At 36.9% G+C, this 13,560-nt stretch overlaps 1 protein-coding gene across 1 annotated transcript in view; it reads left to right on the top strand.

Annotated features, from left to right (window-relative positions):
• The window catches only part of SLC7A2 (solute carrier family 7 member 2), a 53,490-nt gene that overhangs the window by 11,076 nt on the left and 28,854 nt on the right, over nt 1–13,560 (top strand). Inside the window, exon 2 of the mRNA XM_054633217.2 lies at nt 12,367–12,439. The gene's annotated coding sequence lies outside the window, so the exon portion shown is untranslated. The remainder of the gene's footprint in view (nt 1–12,366; nt 12,440–13,560) is intronic.

Below are 13,560 nucleotides of genomic sequence, written 5' to 3'. Positions count from 1 at the left end.
TACTGAACAACTGAATTGTCCAAGTTTACTTAAAATGGATTTGTCTTTTGCACGTGTTCCTACCAGTGATGGACTCAGATTTTACACATTGTTACGAGTCATTCATCATCAACACTGCTGCAGTGTTCCATTCTAGACTTTAATCTTGCCATTCAGACTGTTGTGGCCTTTCTTGAGAATAATCTTGTCCTTACTTGGAGTTAAGGTTGCACCAAAAAGAGATGAAATATTTAAGTCTTGCCTACAGTAGTTAATGCTTCTCCATATATATGTACCTTGCAGTAGTGCTGCTACAAGAACTTGTGCAGCTCTGTAGTAAATTGTATCAGGAGACCAATCTGGTTCAATATTGACTTAGTGCCTGCCCAGTGTGTCTCCATTCCCCAGTTCAGTTCACTTTTTGCACCACAGAAATGTTTATGTTGGCCCAAGGGAAGAATACAGGAGCGAGTATCTGGTTAGGGTACACCACGTATTTTGGTGGAAACGCTGGCTTCAGGTTTTAGTTCCAGCTGTGCTATAGCTGCTGATGAAGCAATGGCAGCACAGAGCTTAACTTTCTGATAAGCACCTTTGTATTCAGGTGGGTTGCAGACCAGCCTGCAACTTTTGCACCTGAGCATTCAATATTATCTGTGTGCAGTGGCAGTGTCTACTTCAGCAACTGGTGCAGCTCTACAGGAATGGAGCTGCAGAGGAAAACTTCTGATGTTGTGGATTCACTGACCACACCACTTACACTTTGCTATGTGTTGGGACGGTTGGGAGGATGTCAGGTTAGTTTTTGTCTGGTGCCACAGGTTGAATTTCCATTATCACTTGGAGTGTACTTGGTTGCTGTTCTGGAATACGTATCCAAATTCCCTTTCATACAAAAGTATGCCTCAGGATTGTTCCATGGAGTGAACCAAGGCACAGTGATTTGTCTGGATGACAGGGAAAATATCTTTGAAAATATTCATCTGAGCAAAAAATGCCAGTGTAAACATACCAAGGGTAACTTGGCTCTGCCAGTAGATGCTGCAGTCAGACAGTTGCTCTGTGGTATCAGTGGGGTTTCTGTTGTTGTACATAACTCTCCCGTTCTTTCTGATTCCAGTTCAAAACTTATTTTGCTGACAGCTCAGCAGCTGGTCCCACTTTGATCTCCAAGCTTTGAGACTGATGTATTCATTCACTCTTTGTTGGTGGTAATGGCACTCTTTGTTGGTGGTAATGGCACTCTTTGTTGGTGGTAATGGTCAGAAAAAGAGATATTTTCCAGCACTTTTTATCACCCATCTCTATCTACCTTGGCAGTATTCTATGCAAATTGAGCTACGTATGACAACAGGAAATTCAAATAAAATAAAAGGGTTTTGGTTGGACTGTTCATGGTGTGCACATGTGTTTTCATAAAATTTAGTACCCAAAGAAGGGAATTTCTTATTCCAGACTGACTGTGGATCTTCCACTGATGGGAACAGAGAATCATAGAAAACCAGTTTGGAAGGGACATCAAGGATCATCTGGTCCAATCTTTCACAGCAAAAGCACGGTCTAGAAAAGATGGCCCAACATCCCATGCAGCTGAATCCTAAAAGTATCCAACACCTGGGAATCCACCATTTCCCTGGGGAAGTGGAAGATTTTCCTGGGGAAATCTCCCCAAGAACAAATTTTACTGCTTACCCTTGTCTTTGCCATGTGACTCCACATAGAAAGGGAGTATCCACCTCCATGAAGCTTTGCCAAAAAGAGGGAAGTGTAAAGAGAGTGCTTGAACGTGTTGCATTTGCTGTGTAAAGGAAAATGTTGAATCTGAATAGTCTAAAAAGCACCAATGAAAGAAACCTGGCTGTGTGTTTGGCAGATGAACTGTACTGACTGTTTTCCATCCTTATTCTTGTTTGGTCTTGTTTGACCAGCAGAAGCTACACTGGAGCTTCTTGGTATTTTGACAGTCAAGCATATTCATTGTGCATCTGTAGGAAAACAGATGAACCTGCCAACACATGCACATTTCACTGCTTAACTCTACTTTTCTCATGTTATCAATTTTTTTTTTTTGATTAAGCTCTAAGGCCTTGATTCTGAGCTGAGTATTACTGCAGTATGAATCAATGCAGAGATATTTTTAATCTTAGCATAGTTGAAAGTTTTTCGTTTCACTAACTAGGGCTCAAAGTATATTTATAGAGAGAATTATGCCATGTGGCTACAATCTGTAGTAAATTCAAGTGCCTTTATGACAAAGCCCTAATTTTGAAGGGATTTCAGTCTCTTTTGGTTATGCATGGATTTGAATTTCTGGATCAAGCAAAAGGATTAAGTATTTTCTTTTACTTTTTAAAAGAAATAAACTCCAATTCTTCCTTTTCCTCCTGTTTTGGAGCTTAAATATCTTGGCAGCAGTGTTTGAAAGAGTTCTAGTTAAACCAGTTTTGGAAAATAGTTTGGCAGGCTACAGTGGAGTAAAGCCAAAGTATGTACGAGGTAAGTTTTAAAAGCTAATTGTAAGCTAAAATTACAGCTATAGTGGGAGAGAGTGATGTGCAACTCAAAAAAAAAAAGTATTTGGTCTTTCCTCACCTCCTTTTTTCTTCTTTCTCCAATTAGCCAAGCTGTGCTAGACTGCTTGAAACAGTACTCAGACTTCTCATGGATCCTACATTTCTTCTGCCTGAGCCTCAATCGGTGTAGACAGGAAATAACATAGCTAAGTAGTTCTTTGAAAAATAGCTTATTTTTCATATCATCATATCATATCATATCATAATCTTATCACATCATATCTTATTATCATTAGGTAAAATTTCACATGCCTTAAAAATTTAGTTGTGTGGAGTCTATAGCACTGCAGATAACTGACCTTTTTCTTTGCTGCATCATTTCTTGCAAAATAGTTGAAGCAAAGGCCATTTCCATTTCCCTTGATACTTTCCGCTGCTGCACAAACACAGCTACTTTTAAATGTTTTAGTTTATCTGCTGTTGACTTTAGAAGTACAATTTGTAATATGACAGGATGACTGCAGGATATTACTTGTAAAGTTTGCATAAAATGGATTGTGCATTTTTTTCCCACAGTGAAAAATGTCTAGACTCTTCAGAACCTTTGTAAAGCTGTTATCCAGACAAATTAGTTCCATGAATTTGAGTCACATAAACCTCAAGAATTATACAAATAAATGGGGTCACCAAGTCATTTTACTGTTAGTAATAATACAAAACTCTCAAAACTCTGCTTAAAATCTGTAAAACTGACAGAAAATTGCTTTTCTTCTTTCTTCTTTCTTCTTTCTTCTTTCTTCTTTCTTCTTTCTTCTTCCTTCCTCTTCTTTCCTCTTGCTCAGTTTTTCTTTTTTTAATCTAAGTCTGTTAATCTAAGTCTTAAACATATTTCCCATCAGGGTGGGCATTCTGTTGCATATACATTTGGCTGTCTCTGGGCATTGCTAAATTGTATTAAGCACAGATGTCATAGGGAATAATTTGTGGCTAACATCTGATGGCCAGCCTAAGAGTAGAAGTCCGTGTAATACCCAGTTCATTCTTAGAGAGATGTTCATTCTGAGGAAGTAGTGATGTCATGTTCTTTATGGTCAGTATCTTCTTTTTGATCTTTTATACTGTTCCAAAATTCATACCAATGCCAAAAATTAATTCCTCCTTATCCATGACTTCTCACCTGGTTTTGATTGCACTTTTCAAACAGCCTCTGATCCAGCATGTGCTTCTTACTTGTGCTTTCTTTGTGTTCCATATACTCAGTCTGATAAATTTTGAACACAGAAGTACTCTGGACACAACTTGCATTCACTTAGAATCCATCTCCCTGCTTTTACACAAGCTCTGACAAATGTGCTTTGTTTTACTTCCAAGCAGTTAAAACTGTGAACATTATTTTGGTAAGTCTTTTGTCTTTTCTGGAAGGAAGGGGAGAAGAAAAGAAGCAATGTGAATAAATTGAGTTAAGCTAAGTTTAGGAAGTTCCAGATGCATAGTTTTAACAATTTTTTCAGCTGAATGGTATTTTCATGCTCTGTTTATGTGTTGTCTTTGAAGAGAACCTGTTAGCAGAACATAACTTTAATCATATGAAATAGCTTTCTGAGAGGTTTGGTTTTTTCAGAGTTGGCATTATAGAATTAGGAACAAGTAGAATGAAAGGAAACATGAAATTACTGTAATTCTGAAAAAGTCATGGCATGTCAGCACGTCATTTATCCCAGTGTATATTTTATGGTGATAGGCATGAAATGGTAAAGTATCTGCTTTCTCAGAAGCATTTGCTGCTCTTTTGGATAATTTATGTCTGGCTCATGACAAAATTTCTAATGTCACACACTCATACAACTATGATCAGAGGGCAAAGTTATAAATAAAATCTAAAAAGTGTCTTTTTTTCTGATGGAGTAGCTGTCTTTGATCTGTTTGATCTCTGGGCTCAGTAGCTCTACTGCCTTTTTCTCATTTTCTCATGTTTTGGCCTAATAGCTGTCACCAGTTTCATATGAATCATTGCAGTCCAATGCAGAGTCCACCAATATCTTCCAAGACTAAACCTATTTTTTCTGCTTTGGACGATTCATCCATTTGCTGTTGGTCTGCCCTGAATGCCCTTTCAGAAGTATGCCTGGCCACCACACAGTTGTCTGCTGTTTGTGGTGGGTTTTGTAATTCCCATCTGAAAAAAACCCCAGTCTTTTAAGGCCTCTTTCGAAGATAATTGATCAGTTCTAATGATTTGGAGTTTGTTTTGGTTTTGGGTTTGGTTTTTTTTTTTTCATTTCTCTTTGCAACTGTTGGGAATTGCAGAGTAAGTGAAATGTGTTCATCTGTACCCTTGTGAAGTCTTAGCTTTCCTGCTCAGGACATTACCTAGCTAATAGTTCACATGTAAAATGAGTTGTCTTGAAAATTTCAGAAGAAATACCTTTTTATGGTGGCTAGAAGAACAGCATACATTTTTCTTTCTCAGACTTTTACTCTCAATTTTCAAAAATTTCTCTCTACATGATGTCAGCAAGAGACTGTGGAGTGTCATCATCCAGTCCATCTTTAGGGATAACCAGGGTGAGGTCAGACAACTGCTTGTGCTACTGGAGAGTTACACACGAGGGGGGTAGAACATCTGCTGTCATTTAGAGGTGAAGTAATTGCAGATGTTTTGTACACAACAGGCAGGCTGCTATGCCAGCTTCCTTAAGTATCTGCAGTGCTGAAGCAGAGCATTAGATTTCACTGATTTTTGTCTTCTTTTTTAAAGTTTTGTGCATGCAGAGTTTGGAAATAGAGAGGAACTTAGACTTCAGGGAATAAATACCTGCCTAAATCAGAAGATGACAATTAATTCCAGGTAAATCACCTGGATTATCTTCAAGGTTGATTTTTTTTATCTTTTGTTCTAGTCAGAAATTCTGCTGTGTATATAATGATAGATTTTTAAAACTATATTTGGCTAGCACAAAAAAACATGTCCAATTTGTGCACCACTGAAACTTTGCTAGGAAGTACACAGCTCTTCTTAAGCCACAAAATTGCAAGGAGCTTTTCGTCCTTCAAATCCTTTTATCTAGACCCAGACTTCCTGCCTCGAATTTCCAAACTTCCATCCTATTTTGTTACTTCAATTAGAGCTTATTATTTGTCTTTATACCAGATTAGTAGCATTTAACAAGGACTTTTTTTCAAAATGATTTATTATCACAGACCAAGTAACCTCAAAGAATCATGTTGTTACTAATGGATGATGAATGGACTAGTAATTGCTGCACTTCTCTTCTTTTTCCCCCCCTCTTTACCAAAAAAATTGATGGATAATGTTTTAGGTAGTTCAATAACAGATGCTGAACTCTAGATGGTTTGTTTGAGAAGGCTACATAACATTTGCGAAACTGGAGGTATTTTGGTCTTTCGACTTATTATTTTTAGATTTCAGTGGAAAAATGCTGAAGAGTAGCAGTGGTTTTCCTTCTGTTATCATCAAAGTATTTCTAAACTGTTTTTCTTCTAGGCATTAGAATTACGTTAGGGGTTCTTTTTGAGCCAAAACAAACAATTCTTACTATATAACTAGAAGCAACTTAAAACATTTTCAAGAATATTTTCGTAGTGGAGCAATTACTGTAACTTAGTATTTTCCTGTCTGATGAATCATGATTGAAGTAGGCAGAAAATAATGAAAATTTGAACCTAGTATGTATGTGAAATGTGGAAAAAGGTCAAAAATGCATGGAAATAAAAGAAAGTAGCTGGAAGTTATGGGAGTCTGATCACAGGGTACATTTGGTTCTTCTTAAGCCTCTTCAGCTGCTGGAAATTGAGATGCGTGAGATATGCATGTGCATTGCTGGCTAAGATTCTAGGGACAGAAATAAAGAGCAATAGTTGGACAAATGCATGCCAAAGTGGCATTTTCTGAAGGCAAATAAAGGAATGCATAGGTGAGAAAGAGTCTTAGCCAAGGTATTCCTCTGTTGATTATCATTGAAACTAGCTAAAAATTCTTTTTAGATTAGGCATGAATGGTTTGACATTGATTATAATAATTGTAAGTAACAAAATTAATTTCTGAGTATCTGTTCCTGGTGTATAAAAATTAAAGATTCATGTTTTTATAATTTCCATGAGGAATATGTACTTACACTTCATGCCAAATTTTTTTTCCACTATGAAAATATGTATCATTTACAGGTGGTACTTACCAGTGATCAGGTTCAATAAAAATCAGTAGGTTGCTGAAATATTCCATCTAGTACTAGTAAGGGAAGTGCTGGCAGTTTGAAATCAGAATTAATTTCTGTGACATTTTCCATTCAGTATTTTACCCCTTTGGGGTTGTATTCTAATTTCTCTATGAAACAAGATACGTGATATCCGAAGCTTTTTGCAAGCAGCTGCTGAATTAGATGTCTCATTTTTCCTGCCTGTGATTTCCTAGACCATTGCATTTCAACTGGCAGCTTGTTCTTTGGGTTTGGCCCTTGAGACAGTGACTCTGTCCTGGCCTCCTTTTTCTCCTGGGGCAGGTAAGGAATGGGTTGTGGCCAGACCCCACCTCTGCTCACACAGGTAGCCAGAACTGAATTTGCTGTTGTTGCTTCCAGAGCTCATGAGAAGTGAGCAAGCAGAACACTTTTACTCCAAAATTGTGATCCAGCCATAATAAAAGTATCTTTTTGCATAGTAAGAACTGGAAAATAATGTAGTTTGCACTCATGAATACACATAAAGCCACATATACACAACATACGTGGAAGGATATCTCCTTGGTGACAGCTACTCTACTTATTGCAGTGTTGGGACTTTTGAGGGCCTGACTTGTGCATTTGGAGTGGGTTTTTTTAGGCAAATATATTTATCTGTATTAGGATCTAGTGTTCTATGGGATTTTCCCCATGACTTATTCACAGGGTGGCTGAGGATGAGGTTAATTTTTGTATTGACTTAGAAGAAGTGATTGATTTAGCAATAAATAAGGGGAGAAATACCTCGTTTCACTTAAATAAGTAAAAGATAAGAAAAGAAGAAATATGTGTACATAGAATTGAAGAGCAAATATGAGTTACAAGTTGGTAACTAAATGGGCTTGATGTTCTATATGGCCTATGTTCAGTACATCTCAGTTAAAAGAGGATGTTTGAGGGAATGATCTGTGTGATTTCCCCTGACCTTTTCAGTCTGACGTTGCTCATGCCATTCAGGATCATTGGATGTGGCAAAGGGAGAAAGTGACTGAGGGGAGGAGTGGTATAGAATGATTTTTGAGGCGCTTTGTGTTTGCTGAAGATAGAATAAATAGTTATACGTTTATGGGACCTTCTGTTGCCTTAACAAAATAAAATTGGAAAGCTGTATTTCACCTGATCTTCCTGTGGGAGAAGTAATGGCTGTCCCAACAACTTCTATTTGCTGTGTGACACAAATTGTCACATGTGACCCTGCAAACACATTTGCTAGTATTTAACTGGTGCGTCATCAGTTAGTACTGCAAGTAGATTACTGTGGACAACCAATTCATGTGGTTTGTTCCTCTGGGCTATTTGGTAGTCAGTGAAGTAACTAGTAGAGTAAATGCAATTTAATGTTCAAATGACTTTTGATTTTTATAAGCAGAACTGCCTCTTGATAAAACTGTGAAACTGCTAAACTGTTTGCTTTTTCAATACCTCCAGATGATTTATATTGAAGATAAAGTTCCAAGTAAAAAACTATTGTGCTGGCTGGCTGGGAGTACAGAAACACACATGAACACCTGAGTTGGATTTTCTCTCAAATGTTTATGTTATTCTGTATATTATTTATTATTTACAGAACACTCATTGCTTTATGAACCAGTGCTTGTCCTTCCTCAAGGCTCTGCTGAAATGATTCTCCTGTTATTGCTGAACCTGGATTTATTCCAAGAGGTCTGGTTTCTTCAGGCAGACTTGCCAATGTTTTGGTCTTCATAGGTTATGTAAAATCTGCATGGATCTGAAAGCACGTCTTCATCACAATTATGCAAGTATCATGCATAGCTGTAATTTGATCAAAATACAATAGATACTTCTTTCTTAATGGAAGTTCACAGAGGGTTTTTGATGTACCCTCAGAAGATGTAGAAGGTATGCTCTGTTATGTTGCATCATGGAGCTCTGCAGCCTGTTCAGGCTCTCTGGAAAGCCTGGTTAGGGTCACTTGCTGTACCTACTGCTAACGGCCCTGGAAATCTGTCAGCAAGATCACAGTGGGCAACTGTTGAAGTCAGTACTGGCTTCTGCTGTGTTTTGAAGTCTTAGTCATGTTCTACTTGTGAGATGTTACACGCAGTCAAGCTGTCTATTGACTTACTTAAAAAATACTGAGAAATTTGAAAGTCTTTCCAAAATATTACCCAGTTGAAGGTTGTAATTGTTGTCCAACTCTGTTCCTGAGGCATTAAATGTAGTGGTGCTATTTAAAGCCAAGAATGAAAAGGGAATGCTCTGGCATTAGTTATCTCAGTTATAAATCATGTTAGATGTCTGGATTTATGTGATCTTGATATGTACAGTATATATTGAGAATGTCTGTCTAGAGCAGCCACATTTAATGTCAAAGGGTAGTGCTCTGTAACAGGATTGCTCTAATGACTTTGCAGGGACTTACTGTTCTGTAGATTTCATATTTGAAATAAGTAGTGTTTGATTTTTCAGGGTGCAGAAAGTACCTGCGAGGAATCTGGGGATGGTTTTAACAGCAGTAATGTCGGACCACAGAATGCTGTTTAATGCTTCTGGGATTGAGCATTGCAGATGCAGTTTATTTATATCATGTGAAGTAACCCTTTATGTTTATGTTGTTTTGTACTGTTCTGATGTATAAACCTAAAATAAATCACAGCAGTTCACTTAGCAGACATGTTATGTCTGATGTGTGGCAGTGGTGCTGGCATATCACAGTTCCATTTTCACACAGAATGGAAGCAAACTCTGATTTAATATTTAAAGTCCAGTACAGATGCGGTGAAGAATCCTAATTTAAATACTTAGCCATTATTCCATAGTAATATTTGGTTTCAAAGGAGATTTTTCAAAACTTTTATGCAAGAATATCTTAAATTGATTCTTACTGCCTTTGGCTTAAGATAAAAGAAATATGGAATATAAATAATGTGCATCTAAATCTTGGATTTCTATAAGCAAAAGCAAGCAAACTTAAGTTTCAAAAACTCTTGTTTTTGAACTCTTAGCCAATAATAATAATAATAATAATAATAATAATAATAATAACCATGCTTCATTTTAGACATTGCATTATGATAAAGTTGTGCCACCTTGATCAGACCTAGATTTTTTTGGGGTTTTTGTAAACTATTTGAGATGGCATCTTCTCCATGTGCCTTAAAAACTCATATAGAAACAAGATGTGTAATAGGAATTCCCTTCCTTCCTCTGCTCCATGATATTTTTGTAAGTGAGGCTATTTCTGTGATTTCTTTTAGTCTTAAATTATATATATTCAGCTTTTCTTTCTCCTCCACTCACTCTTGTTCCTCTCTTGGCCCCCACAGAAAATAGGGAGAAAGGCCACTTTTTAATGCATATGAAATTGAGTTACTTTAAAGGGTTTTCAGTGACTGAGCAAAGAATATTAATTGCATTGCCCTTTAAAACAAAGAGACCCACTGGAGCCCATTAGTATGGTGCCCTGGTCAGATGGGCTGAGAGGGCTGGGAGTGGACAACCCCAGCGGAGTAGGAACCCCTGGAGCTGGTGCTGCCTAAGCCATGAAACCAGCCAGCTGAGGTTGGGAAGGGAGGAGAGAGAAATGAGCTGAATCATGAGTTCTTTGCTTAATCTCCACTCTTGCACCATGAAACCAGGCTGTTTTTTGGCTTTACAACTCCCCTCTGGAAGTGCCCAGGAGCACACAGGCAAAGCCATTTTAAAAATACAGACTTTATAGACATTCCAGAAGCCACCTCAGGATTTTATGCAAGTGAAAGGAATATCACTATTTCTACTTCAAAACCAGTGTCTAAGTCCCCTCTAGAGATTCATCAGTTTTTGTGCAAATCAGTAAAATTTTCATCAGGGAAATGTTTGGGACTTAAAATTTGATCCTGCAGTCATTGTGTATCTTTCCTAACGTCACTGCAAAAAATATTCCAGGACTGTATTTGTAAATACATCTCAATTAATTTTTCAGAGTGTTATTTTTTGATTCTTTCAGGTTTTCAACAGAACAGAATACAGGGAATTGATCTGATTTAACTTTCTGAGAGGCTTTTGCTTGTGTCTTACACAAGAGGCTGTTACTGAAAACTTGGTAACCATGGGGTGAAAGGTAAAGCTCTGTTACTGATTAAAAAGAGTAAGTGAAAAAAGCAACCTTCTTATCATTTTCCAGAAGGGAAAGTGATTGTTAAGTAGGAATGGAGTTAATAGAAATTTTCTGGATGAAACTGTTTTTTATAGAAAAAAATGTTCATTTAAGATAGTAACTGGAAAGATTTCCCGTTTTGATACAGGGAAAATGATAATTTTTAGCCTTTCCAGTTGAAAAATTTTTAAAGAAAAATAAAAACAAAACCAGAAAAAAACACCAAACAAACCAACAACAACAACAAAAAAATCTCCTGAAAAAACAAACAAATGAACGAAACCACTCATCAATATTCCAGCAATAGAACATCCAAGTAAACTGAGGAAAGAGATTGATTGGCTGGGGTGAAAAACAGTAGGTCAAAGGAAGTCCTATATTATAGAAGGATTGGTTAATTCAGGTGGTGATGAAAGTGATAACTAGAACAGGGTGATCTTGAAAAGCATAAATGAAGCACATTAAAACAACTAAAAAAACTGTTATCTCTGTACACGATAATACAACTTTTAATAATTAATAAGCCAGAGCCTCATTATTTGGGTAAAAAAGTTTGGTATTTTGTCTTTTTTGACATTAAGTACTACTTTTAAATGTTAGTTGAATTTACATAGGCTGGGATGATTTCTATGAAATGTGCCTAGTTACCAACGTAAGTGGCCTTTAGATGTGCAATCCCACGTTTGGCTCAAACATGGACTGTTGTCAGAAATTGAATACTTCTTTTTCTTTTAACGTTTGCTTCAGTCCAATATGTTGTAATTTCTAATAGGCTTATAAAAAAAAAGCAGAGTAAGATGTTACCCAATAGCTTACACTGCAAAAAATCAACCATGCCTTAATAGTTTGTTTTCTGTTAGATCTTTGTCCTTGCTCTTACTGAAAGCCCATTTGTAACCTCCTGCTTCTGAGGGAGAAGTGTGCTCATGCTTCAGCTGGCTGGGGGTGCCTTCTCCTGCTCCTGTGCAAGCTGCAATGTGGAGCTGCATCTGACACACCTTTCCCAGGTGTCCAGGGAGACGCAAACAGAATCATTTCAGTTTTGGCAAGACATAGCATCATAGTTTATTTTCAATTACAGATCAAGTCCTAGTTCTAAATGTGATTTTCTTGGTTTTTCTTTATATATATTACAAACTTTTTAATCTAAATTTCCTATCTATATTTATCCTGCAAGCAAGGTCAAAGAAGGCTGTGTGGATTTTTTTTTATAGAAAGTATGGCTTTAAATAGTTACTTTCCTTCTCGAAAAATCTGATTTTAGACTTAAGGGACAGCACTGTGAGTCAACACTACAAAAATTTCCTTTAGACCCCTGGGAATATTTGGAATTCAGCAAATGGCAGTTAGTAGCTGTTCAGGACATGCTCAATATTAGGTTAAATGACTCATTCCTGGATTAAAAAAATAACTGGAATTTGTGCTAATGTAGCCCTTCTTCCTGCTACATATGAAATTATGCAGGATTTCAGGTTTATTCTTCCTGCCTGGATTAGTCTAGTAGTATGTATTTATTTTTTATAAATTTCTTTTCCAGAAATTCAGGATTTGATGTATTTTCCTAAGTATGAAGTGAAAAAAGAATTATTAAAGAAAAGTTGAGGGACTTGGTAAGTGATAATTTTATATTAATCTGTACAATATTTTGTAGGAACTAGTTTCAGTAATTTGCTTAAACCATGAGAAGCAATCTAAAATAAACATATTTTTATTTTAATAAATAGGAAGTCCTTTAAAAAGTGTTGAATTGTAATTTCTTCTCTTTAGAAATGATCCTGTCATAATGTTATAGAGACAGCCTACACTACTGTTGAGCTTTATAAAGATTTTTTTCTCTCTTGAATGTTTATGATCATCTTGTGTAGCTTAGCACACAGATTGCACTGGATTTTTATTTTCAGAACCACAAGTCAGAACCACTAAAATGTAATTACTTTATCTTGAAAAGATTCTTTGTGGTTACTTGATGAATCCTCTTATGAATACCAGTACATCTTCTCATAACCCATCAGAGCTGCACAAAGTGTACAAAACACGTTGTGTTTCTTTTTCATTGCGCATGACAAAAGTTGAGTTTGTTACAGTTGGTTGCAAAGTGGAGAGATTGCCATGGTTCACTAAGGCCTGGGCCTGCAAGCACTTTTGTTCATGTTTAACTTTGGCGAGTTACATGGGCAAGCACATGGATATGCGTGTGCGCAGTTAGCACTTCTGGTTATGTAAAACTCCACAGGCCCTAGCTGTGAGGCTGTGCCTGTGAGACAAGTCAGAATCAACAACAGAGCAGCTTTTAATCACTTTGTCACTTGGGCATCTGAGAACTCAGTTTCAGTTTGTGCAAGACTTTCAAAATTATTTGTTTGGGTTTTTTTTTGTAAAATTAAAATCCCCCAAGCGTGAATTTCTGTGTAACTGTATAAAAATATACTCTAATGAAAAGTCTTAAAAGGAGACTTTCATAGGAAAATAAAATAAAATAGTTTTGTCCTTCAGATAATTCCCTCTAATGTGGCCAACTGCTTCCTGGCAGGAAGAGAATTCCTGATCAACTTTTTAATGCAAAGAATGTGCTACAAAAGTCCTTGGGGTACGTAAAGCAGAGACCTCTTGGATGAGGCTGTTTAGATTCATCCAAGTGATGTAGTTTCTAAGGAGCAGAAAAGTCTCTAAAGTCAGAACTTAATGTTGTTGGTCCAAACACAGCTGGATTTGTAACTGGAAGGAAACTGGG

This window comes from Agelaius phoeniceus, chromosome 4 (genome assembly GCF_051311805.1).
Source record: "Agelaius phoeniceus isolate bAgePho1 chromosome 4, bAgePho1.hap1, whole genome shotgun sequence".
NCBI lineage: Eukaryota > Metazoa > Chordata > Aves > Passeriformes > Icteridae > Agelaius > Agelaius phoeniceus.
The sequence above is the reverse complement of the archived record's forward strand: the minus strand, read 5'-3'. Positions and strand labels throughout refer to the sequence as shown.